The sequence below is a fragment of the Triticum aestivum genome, chromosome 4B (genome assembly GCF_018294505.1).
Source record: "Triticum aestivum cultivar Chinese Spring chromosome 4B, IWGSC CS RefSeq v2.1, whole genome shotgun sequence".
In the NCBI taxonomy this organism is placed as follows: domain Eukaryota; kingdom Viridiplantae; phylum Streptophyta; class Magnoliopsida; order Poales; family Poaceae; genus Triticum; species Triticum aestivum.
This window is the reverse complement of record NC_057804.1, coordinates 232,461,508-232,472,804: the sequence shown is the minus strand read 5'-3', so window position 1 is coordinate 232,472,804 and position 11,297 is coordinate 232,461,508.

Sequence of the window (11,297 nt, the reverse complement as noted above, 5' to 3'; positions counted from 1 at the left end):
GTATTATCTCTCCGGAGAGCCCCGAACCTGGGTAAACTACCGCGTGTTATTCGCATACCTGCTCCCGGGCCTATCAGCAGCAGTCTTGCCCTCACAGGAAGCCACCTTGTGGCATATGTCGTCTTACACCCCCCGTGAGAATACCATGACATTTGGCGCCCACCGTGGGGCGGTACTATGCTACTGCGCTGCTGCTGGTTTCGCAGTCCGGGTGGGACCATCTTCGTCTCCACCGCCGCGGTGTCGCGCCGTCTCTCCGGTAGCGCTCGAGGGCACGACTTCGACCCGCCCCGAGAGCGGCCGTGCGGGACGGCGCATGCTCGTCATCGGCCTCGCCACCTTCGTCATCACCACCGCTGCGACGCCGGCTGTCCGTCCGTGCGGGCTGCGTGTGGGGCCTCACGTCGTGGGCTGCGTCCGTCCGCACACCGCTCGTGTTTGCTCCCCTTAATGCTGTGCTTTGCTTTGGCCGGAAAGGGTGTTCTCTACTCCATATATCTTCCATGCTAGCTAGCTACATGCAAGTCAAGCAATGGTCAAACCACTAGCCAAAGACGCATCAGACAATGACCATGCAACATCCAAGCTTTGCTGCTCGCCCCATCTTCTCCTGCTGCGCACGGGGTACGGCCGCCTAGCTCCAACTCATGTGTCTCCGTCGTGCTTGAGTTGTTGCTCTGCAGCCCTGCCTGCCCCACACGCCGTCTCCTGCAGGAGCTGCTTTCCTGCCTGCTCCGCATGGGTTGGTGTCGCTGCCCAGTGCCTTGCTCCCTCCTCTCCTGCTGCCTCCACTACTAGCTCGTCGTGGCACCGCTGCCTTGCTATAGCTACTGCAGCCGCTCCTGCAGCGTCCATCCGCTGTTCCACGCCCTGCCCGAGCTGGAGTGCTGCCCACATGCCGCCCCGCGTCGCGGCACCCATCGCCTTTGCGCGCCCGCACCCTTGCTGGATCCTACGTCAATCGCCTAAAGCGCGCCAGCTCGTCTCTGCATCGCTCCGATCGGCTGGCTCCCTCGGGTCGACTTCTCCCGCTCAGGTCTGGTTCGTCCTGCACCGCTGCACAGGGTGCGGCTCCTCCCGCGCTGCTGCATCGTCTATGTCCGGCAGTGCCGACTCTGGCTCCCGCGGCCAGCACCCGCCAGGTCCGCTTCGCCCTCGTCGCGGCGGGTCGCCGCTCTACCCTGTAGACCCACAACTAGCAGCTCCCTCGTCCACCGCAGCTTCACCATGCCCTGCACGGCCGTGCGCCTGCTTCCCTGGAATGCAGATTCTGTGAGCTTATGCACCCGGGCCTCACTATCCTAACGCTCCATTGTTGCTTTGAGATCTGTGCTACACAACTACCTTATTACATGGAATTTTCTCTTTTTTGTTCCTCTCATATAAAACATGTCTTGAACTTCAAACTTTGCAGTACAACATAACTTTGTAACTAGAATGTGAGATAAAACTTTCAGATTTTTTTGTCCGACATAAATATGAAAAATAAGATTTTTTAATCAAATAAATCTCATTTTGTATATTTATGTTGGACCAAAAAATCTGTAAGTTTTATCCCACATTCTACATAGAAAGCTTTGTTGTGCTGCAAAGTTGAAAGTACAAAAACATGTTCTATATGAGAGAAACAAAAAAGAGAAAATTATTTGCACGAATCCTGATGCAGAAATGAGTGGTTGGATAAGGAGTACCCGGGTGCATAGGCTCTAAAACATGTTTTCGTGCTTCCCTGGGACGCTGCGCCTTGTTCGTCCCGTGATGGCCGCCTGCAGCGCCTTCTGGCCCTGGCCGGCTCCCGCCCTATGTTGCTCCTGCACCCCCGCTCGCCCGGCTGTCCGCCTTGCCACCCTCCGTGCCGCGGCTGGCTGCATCGCCCACACGTTGCGGGCCTCTGCACCGGCCGGCTTCCGTGTCCCGACCGTGCCGCGCCAGCTCGCCTCACGCCTGCACCGCCCCGCTCCACGTTCCGTGTCAGCTCCCTTGCCACGCCCCTGGCCGGCCGGGTCGCGCGCCTCCGCTGCCGGCTCTTGGGTCGAGCGCCATGGCCGGCTATGCCCCGCGCCCGCGCGCACTCGCCGGGTCCCAGCTCTAGCTGACTGTTGTAGCCGGCTTGCTGCAAAAAGAGAAAATAGCAGAAGAAAGAAGTGGGCCGGCTGCCCAGGTTCGGGGTGAAAGAGAAAAGAAAGAAAGTGGTCGATGGTGGCGTCCGACTGCTCGCATGCAGTCGGACAAAGAAAGAAAAGTCAAGTCGGCTTGCTGCAAAAAGAGAAAGAAGAGAAAAGAGGTGGCCGACTGCCCACAGCCGGGAGCTAAAAAAGAGAAAAAAAGGAAGAGAGGCCAGCTGGAAAATATTTTCGGCTGCCTACCTGGCTGGACGGAAAGAAGAAGTATCCGTTCGGCTGTCTGGGCAGACAAAGAGAAGATGAAAGATGATGAAATAGTTTCCGGGAGATCCGGCCCGACTGCTCAGCATTCGGCCCGAATCTCGGGGGCTACACCCAGCGGGTGCGCTGACGCGCCCCTGCGAGGAAGAAGATAAAGTACTCGACGGGAGTTCCTGCTCGACTGCTCAGCAGTCGGCCCGAATCTCGGGGGCTACACCCAGCGGGTGCGCTGACGCGCCCCCGCAAAGAAGAAGACAAAGTAGTTGCTGGAAGATCCGGCCCGGCAGCTTAGCAATCGTTCCGAATCTCGGGGGCTACATTCGGTGGGTGTGTTGGCGCGCCCCCACGGAAGATTGCAAGAAACAAAAAAAGCGACAAAAGAAGAGTTTTGTCCGGCTGGCAGCAGCCAGTAGAAGAAAAAAAGAAGAAAAAGGGCGTTGCAAGACGCCTCGCCACCTGGCCGGTTGAGCCTGACCGGCGGAGACCCCTCTTCGAGCACCCGGGGGCTCGAAGGCTACACCCAGCGGGTGCGCCGGCGAGCTCCACGAGCGCCGAGCCACGCCGACTGTCTTCGGCAAATTCCGCCTCAGCTACACGAAAATCAATGTGAGCTCCTCACCCGCATATTTTTGCACCACACAAGCATGGATAACCTCGAGCGATGCTCGGGATGCTATCTCCGCATTTTGTTACAGTTGCATCATTGTTCGCCCCGGCGCCAGCCAGAGTTGGCCCGGGGGCTGGACGCTTGGCCTGAGATGTTAGTTCCCACATACGGCTTAGTAGCATGCATGGTACCAAAGGCCCACTCCCAGTCATAGACTGCAGCGCGGCTATCCGGCCTACAAGAGTGAACGCTGGAGGCCACCCACGCGAAAAACGTCTGGGAAGAAAAATGCTTCGGGCGACCCGACCGTTTCATTTATGAGTATCCGCTCCGTTAAATCCACTCCCAGAGTGTGAGTACTGTACACTCCACTTCGCGGCCCACTCTCAGCCACAAACCGAAGAGCGGCTGCCCGGCAAGCGAGAGCACAAGCCAAAGAATGGAGGGAACACGAAAAATATCGAAGGGGGCTCGAATGAAACCGAGTCGGCACCCTTCGCATAAAACTTGCAATGCTAAAAACATTCATTTGATATATCTGTGTGGACTAACTTTGTCTTTTGCATGATCATTTCCGCGAACACCCACCAAAAAACCTCCGCCCAACTTTGCCAAGTTGCCCGGAGGCTTGGGGGCTACTATCAGAGTAATTGGCGACGGGTACCCCGAAGACGGCAAGACGATATTTCAAGACATCGGGGCTAGCAAAGCCCCTCAGTCCGACTGCCCGGCCGCTCCTGCTGGCTCCCTATCCGACTGCTCTGCCCGGCCGGCTGCCGACTACCGACTGCGCCGACCAGCCGGCTGCCGACCGCAGCCCGACCCGACACCGATGAGACGACTGTACCGTGACATCATCTATAGTGTATCTGTCCCTGGGCACTGTTTTATAAAAGTGCACCAGGGACAAGGAGGCATGCACATCACGTCCACACCATCATGGGCATGGTGCCCCATGCCCACTTGCCCCATGCCACTACATAGCTTAGGAAGTAAGCTAGCCTCACTATATATGGCATCCATCCATCCATCCACCCTCTCATTCACTCACGCATGAGCTCACACACATCCATTCGGCCATAAGCCCTGGGCATAGCCGGCCACTAGAGCATGCCTCATACAGGCATATACAAAGTCAGATACCCATGGTACTGATCCCAGATAAAGCTCTAGGAGCAACTCTGTACCAGATATATCAGATATACTCAGACATGGAGGAGTAGGGGTATTATCTCTCCGGAGAGCCCCGAACCAGGGTAAACTACCGCGCATTATTTGCATACCCGCTCCCGGGCCTATCAGCAGCAGTCTTGCCCTCACATGAAGCCACCTTGTGGCATATGTCGTTTTACACCCCCCGTGAGAATACCACGACAACCTACATGAAGTCATCATCGACAAAACCCAAGGTTAGTTCATCCCTCTTAGGGGGGATCTCACATCTAGGGGAGCTTTACTCTAAGAATTGTGTCAAAGCAACTCTAATGGTGTGAACACAACAATGCTTTATGTGAAAGTGGTAACCCCACTTGTGCTTAAACGATGAGTATGACCTATGATCAAATGTTCTCATTTGACTCCTAAGTCAATATACTCATATATAGATGACCTAGTCATCGCCAATTGCTTGATAGATGCTAGAATTGGTTGTGCATGCTTTGCCACATATTTCATTTGCCATTTTATTGTTGAGCATGTTGGTTGCATATTTTACTCATTCGAGGACATCCACTTGTTGTGATTGTTTGGTTTATTTTCTTTTGCCAAGTGGATGGACAAGAATGCCTAAGAACCTTCTCTAGCTATCTATGATTTTCTTGTCCCAAACTCTATTCATGCTACATCACAAAGTTTGATCAAGTTAGATTCGAACCACTCTGTGTGAGGAGCACTCGTAGTCCCCGATTCGTCATAGACTTAAACTTCCAAAACTTCTTTGTGCATTTCGATCTAACCGATTCATCCATTTCGGTCATACCGAGATCACTAAGTCGATCTAGGTTTTCAATCTTGGTGCAACCGATTTGTACTTTTCGGTCACACTGAGTTGCAGTAAATGCTTGCAGTTATGCATCTCGGTGCCACCGAGTTGTTCCACTCGGTTACACCGACAGGGTCAGGCTATATATAACCCCGGGCCAAAATTTGGAAATTTCTCTGAACCCCTTCGCCCGCGCTCAGCCTGCTCTGCCTCCCTGGGTCTCCGGATCGTCCTCCTTATCGCCAGCTGCCTCCTGCCGCTGGTCTCTGCCGCCGTCAACGGGAATCATCTCCACCGTTGCCGCCGTAGCTGGTCCATCGCCGCACTTAGGGTATGGACTTGATCCTTGTGCTAATTTCACTACGATTCCTAGCACATTGTTTTTGCCATGTATCTTGCCATGATTGAGATCACTCTATCCAGCGAAATCACTCTGTAGTTTAGTTGTGGATTGAAAATTTAGGGTTAGGTTTCCGCCGAAATTATATCGGACCAACTGAGTTGTAGTACTCGGTTCCACCGATTTGTCTAAGGCCATTGCACATGTGATTCTTGGTCTAACCGAGAATTGCAAATCGGTGTGACCGAGTTCAGGACTTTGTGAAACTCTAGTAGTCTCGGTGCCACCGAACTGTGACTCGGTCTGACCGAGTTCACTAGTTTAGGTTCCAAAAGCTGCTTCGGTATCACCGAGTTTTCAAATTGGTAGATCCGAAATGCTTTCTGTCGAAAACTAAAACTAAGTTTTTGACTCATTCTTTTGCAAAAACCTCTGTACTTTGTGATGCTCATCCAATCCATCCCATCTATATCTATTCATAGGGTCTTCTGTTAGTGTTTGCATCATGTCATCAGAGTGACAGTCAGAACAAGTCTGAGGAGCAGGTTCAGATGAGTGAGGGCACTAGTCCCTCTAGCAGCTAAGATGATGGAAGCAGGAGCACACCTAGCAACTTGCCTAAGGCAGCCACCAGGGCCAGAAAGAAGAGAACCTCAGATTCTGAGGATGAGGACTATGTAGCTGTTGAGGATGAGGCCACTTCCAAGAAGAAAGTTGTGAAGAAGGAATATGGCACAACTGCTACCACCAAGCCAAGAATGCAGAAGAAGGCACCTGCAAGAAGGATTCCCGCTTCCAAACCTAGGAAGGTTGCAACCGGTGAAACCATGGAATTCACCATTGAGTCTGAAGATGACGCTGCTGGCCAGGACAAGAAAAAAAATAGAGTCAGAACCACTACTGCCAAGGTACTTGGCAAGCCCTCTATGAGAAGAGACTCTGAAGATGAAGAGGAAGAGGTTGCTGCACCAGCACCTAAAGCTCAGAAGCTTATGGGAGATGCCATAAGGTCAGGGGATGCTCCATCCCAGCCCAAAGAAGCTCCCAAAGCTGCTGCTCCAAAGCCCAAAGCTGCACCCAAGAGGAATAAAAGGAATATTCCTGCTGGAGAGAAGAACAAGGCCCGAGTGCCTGAAGCTGCTATTGAAGAAGAAGATGACGAGTCACATGTTTTGAGGTAGTTGAAGCCCAAAATTCCAGATCCCTATGCAGTTAGGAGAAGAACTGCTGTGGACTACAGGTTCCATACAAAGGAACAACAGAACTTCTACGAGATAGTGTTGCTTGACAAGAAGCCAATAGTCTGTGATATGAGATGGGTGGACTAGAAGTACATCAGGGAAAATGAAGAGCACTATCCTGGAGTCTATGATAGTTTCAAGTCTTGTGGAGTAGCGGACTTTGTTGGGCAGAAGCTCACAAAGTGGAATGATGAGCTTATTATGCAGTTCTACTCCACAGCTCATTTCTACCCAGATGGAAGGATTGTCTGGATGTCTGAAGGCACTAGGTACCAGTCATCAGTTGAAGAATGGGAAAAATTTATCAATGCTCCTAAGGAAAATGAACATGACTTGGATGTCTATGCCAAGAAGAAGAAGGATCACAACTCCATGGCACATATGTAAAGAGAGATCCCAGATGCTGCTCTTGAGACACATAAATTTGGATCAATACATTACCTTCTGTCAGGTTTGCCAACAATCAACTGGATCCTCATGCATACTCTGTTGCCAAAGTCAGGTGATCACAAGATGATCAGAGGTCATGTAATTAATCTGCTTCAAATATTTGATGTGCCTCAAAAGGTCAAAGTAATGAGCCTAATTGTGGGAACTATCAAGAGGACGGCTGCAGATCAGAAGAGAAGTTGTGGGTATGCCCCACAGATCCAGGAGATAATCAACTCCAAGATGGGCACTGGCACATATCTCTTGGACAAGGATTACATGCCCATCTACCCAGGCTTTGAGGATAAAACTATGGCAATGGATGAGAATGAACCATCTTCTGTGCAAGAACAAGCAAAGAAGGAGAAGGCAAGGACTGAAAAGGCTGCAAAGATGCCAACCATTGATGAGGCATCTCAGTATCTTCCGAAGAGCAAGCAAGATCATCTTGGCTACTTGATTGCCTCCACTCTGAGGATTGAGAAGGGATTGGCCACCCTGACTCAAAATCAGGAGAGCTTCGAGAGGATCATGGAGCAGAAGTTCTATGATTTAGATGTGAAGGTCACTGAGATATAGTCGGTTGTTGAGCAACTTCAGGATGAAGTGCAGGAGAAGAAGGGCAAGTCTAGCACTGATGCTTTTGCTAGAGTTCCAAGGAGTCGGAGATCTGCTGCAGTGCCAGTTATAGACACCAGAGCAACTTTATCTGCACAAGCTACAGCTTCAGTGCCACCAGCTGCAGCACCTACTCCACCAGCTCCATCTACATCAACTGATGCCTTCGTCCTTGGAGTCTTATCTACACCACCACCTGAAGACCAAGACTGAGAGTCGATCTAGCACTATGCATTTTTTATGAACTTTTTGGTAACTTGTTGCCAAAGGGGGAGAAAATGTATAGATCATAGGCTTCGAGAGAGAGTGTTGCTTTTGTTCTCTCTTGTTTTGCCTTTTGGTGGTTGAACTTTGTTATTTGCTTGTTTGAGATACTCTATGCTTTTGTGTGATACTTGTATGATCATGTGTTTGATCATATGCCACCTTAATGCTTGTTGGATGACATTATCCTTTTATATCTCTATATGATCATTCATTTTTCTTGGTGATGAGTTCATGTATTTAATTATTATCACTTTGAGCGCTCCACCAAGATGTATGTGACATGGAAGAGTAACCCATGATCCCAACTCTTTGTGCATTTGCAGTCCAAAGCAAATCTTAAACTATGCACAAATTTAGGGGGAGCTCTTGCTTATCACATACTTCTCAAAGCGACAATGTTTTTCACTCTTATTATCATTTGTCGAAGCTTTGATCTATATGTTGTCATCAATTACCAAAAAGGGGGAGGTTGAAAGTGCAACTATCCCTAGGTGGTTTTGGTAATTCCTAACAACATATAGCTCATTGAGCTAATGCTATTTCAAGATAAATATTTCAGGAAAGCTCAATGACTGGCATGGCATGGATGAGAAAAGTGGACCCGTCAAAATACTAAGGACAAAGGGATTGGCTCTAGCTCAAAGCTCAAGACTCTAAATTTTCTATTTTAGTGATCCAAGATCACATTGAGTCTATAGGAAAAGACAATAATATCAAGGAGGGATGAGGTGTTGCTTAATGAGGTTCTTGCTCAAACTGCTTAGTGATATGCTCCAAATCACTCAACTACTTTCTCGCATCCACATATGACCTAAACCAAAAGTCAAATTCGGCCCTACCGATTCTTCCTATCCGGCGCCACCGATTTCAGATGTCATAGCCACTGCCACAAACCCTAGGAAAATCGGTCTCATCGATAGGGATCTCGGTCTCACCGAGATGGGGTTGCAATCTCTTTGTTTCCCTTCAAAACATTTCGGTCCTGCCGAGATGAGCGATCGGTCCCACCGAGATTGCAATGTAAACTCTTTGTTTCCCTTTCGTAACATTTCAGTCTCACCAAAATGAGCAAATCGGTCCCACCGAGTTTACCAAACCAACTCTCTTGTTAGCTTATTACCAAAATCGGTCTCACCAAGTTTGTGTAATCGATCACACCGAGATTACGTTATGCCCTAACCCTAATCATATTGGTCCTACCGAGTTGCATGTCGGTCCCACCAAAAATCCTAACGATCACTAGATTTGCTGAATCGGTCCGACCGAGTTTATCAATTCGGTGCCACAGAGATTGGCAAGTTGTGTGTAACAGTTAGATTTTGTGTGGAGGCTATATATACCCCTCCACCCACTCTTCATTCATGGAGAGAGCCATCAGAACATGCCTACACTTCCAACCTACATTTTTTGAGAGAGAACAACCTACACTTGTGTTGAGGCCAAGATATTCCATTCCTACCATATGAATCTTGATCTCTAGCCTTCCCCAAGTTGCTTTCCACTCAAATATTCTTACCACCAAATCCAAATCCTGTGAGAGAGAGTTGAGTGTTGGGGAGACTATAATTTGAAGCACAAGAGCAAGGAGTTCATCATCAACACACCATTTGTTACTTCTTGGAGAGTGGTGTCTCCTAGATTGGCTAGGTGTCACTTGGGAGCCTCCAACAGGATTGTGGAGTTTTACCAAGGAGTTTGTAAGGGCAAGGAGATCGCCTAGTTCGTGAAGATCTACCGCTAGTGAGGCAAGTCCTTCATGGGTGATGGCCATGGTGGGATAGACAAGGTTGCTTCTTCGTGGACCCTTCGTGGGTGGAGTCCTCCGTGGACTTGTGCAGTCGTTCCCCTTCGTGAGTTGAAGTCTCCATCAACGTGGATGTACGATAGCACCACCTATCAGAACCACGACAAAAACATATGTGTCTCCTTTTGCATTTCCACTCCCCAAACCCTTCCCTTTATATTCTTGCAAGTTGCATGCTTTAATTTCCGCTGCTCATATACTCTTTGCATGCTTGCTGGAATTGTGTTAAGATTGCTTGAACCGTGCTAAGTTGCTAAAATCTGCCAAGAATTAAAATTGGGAAAAGGATAGATTTTTATTTGGTCAAGTAGTCTAATCACCACCCTCTAGACATACTTTCAATCCTACAGCGTCTCCTCCGTTGCCTAGCGTGTGGCCGAGTCATAGTGTTCCTACTCCCTCTAGGACCCTAGAAGAGGAAAGGGCGACACTTGACCTTCTCTAGGGTGAGCTTCAGGGCCCAGATTGTTGTTCGGCGCAAGGGCGCCTGGGGTTGATCTCTGGTTGGCTCAAGGCCGACGCCTTTGTTCGCGCAGCCTGGGACTCTGCGGAGGAGGCCCGGAAGGCACTTGGGGTGGCTGACACGGCGCGCTACCTAACGCAGAAAGAAGTCACAGAAGCTGAGGATGGGTACCGTGCAGCGGAGGATACTCTAAAGATTCTCCAGGACCAGCAGGCCACCCAGGCCAGCCAGCTCCAGGAGCGTGAGGAGAAGCTGAAGGTCCAGGAGGCTGCCGTCGCCAGCCGGGACGTCAAGGTGAAGAAGACGGCCTTAGAGCAGGCTGGAGAGCGCGATCGCCTGGTGAAGCTGAGGGAGGAGGCGGAGGCACCCCAAGCGGCCCTGTCCGAGGCCAAGAAGGTGGCCACCATGGAGCGCGACTCCCTCTCCTCCCTCAAGGCACGCTTCCACAAGGCCTAGAAGGCACTCTTTGGAGATGGTCCCTCGGGGAAGATGGTGGTGACGAACCCAAGGGAGAGCCCTACTGCTCTGCTTCGTGAAGTCGTGGCGGTGCTCGAAGAAGCTGTCGGCGGGTTTACATCCCTGGTGGAAGGAGAGGCATGCTCACTTTCTTCCTCGTCTCTGACGTGCGTCTTCAGCCATCTTTATCTCCAGGATGCCAGCTTCAACCTCTGCTTCTTCCTTACTCCGGTGGACGCCGACTCCCGGGATGCTGCTGCTGTTGCCGCCGTGAAGAGCTTCATGGACGCCATGCTGAATAAGTACATGGTGGTTGGTCTTCCAAGTGAAGCCAGTGGGATGGGTGACGCGCCTGGCGATGAAGTTCCACTGGCAAGCAGTGGTGATGCCCAAGTCTGAAGAGGTGTCCTGCAGGTTCTGCTTTTGCTTGTTTATCCTGCATCATGCAACATGCCTCGGGGAGGCATTTAAAACTATTTTCTTGAAACAATATGTCTTGTAATAACTAGATTATGCTCCTTCATCTTTTCCATTTGCTTTGTTGTTCTGTGTCGGCAGAGCCCGGCCCCGCGCATACGTCAGCCATCGTTGGGTCATCTGGATCACCAGGATGACCCCAAGAGGTGAGGGTCTACGGGACCAGTTAGGCTCCTGGGTCGCGATGCTCAAGAGTCCTCCTTGGCATTCGAACAACTTAGGAAAATATG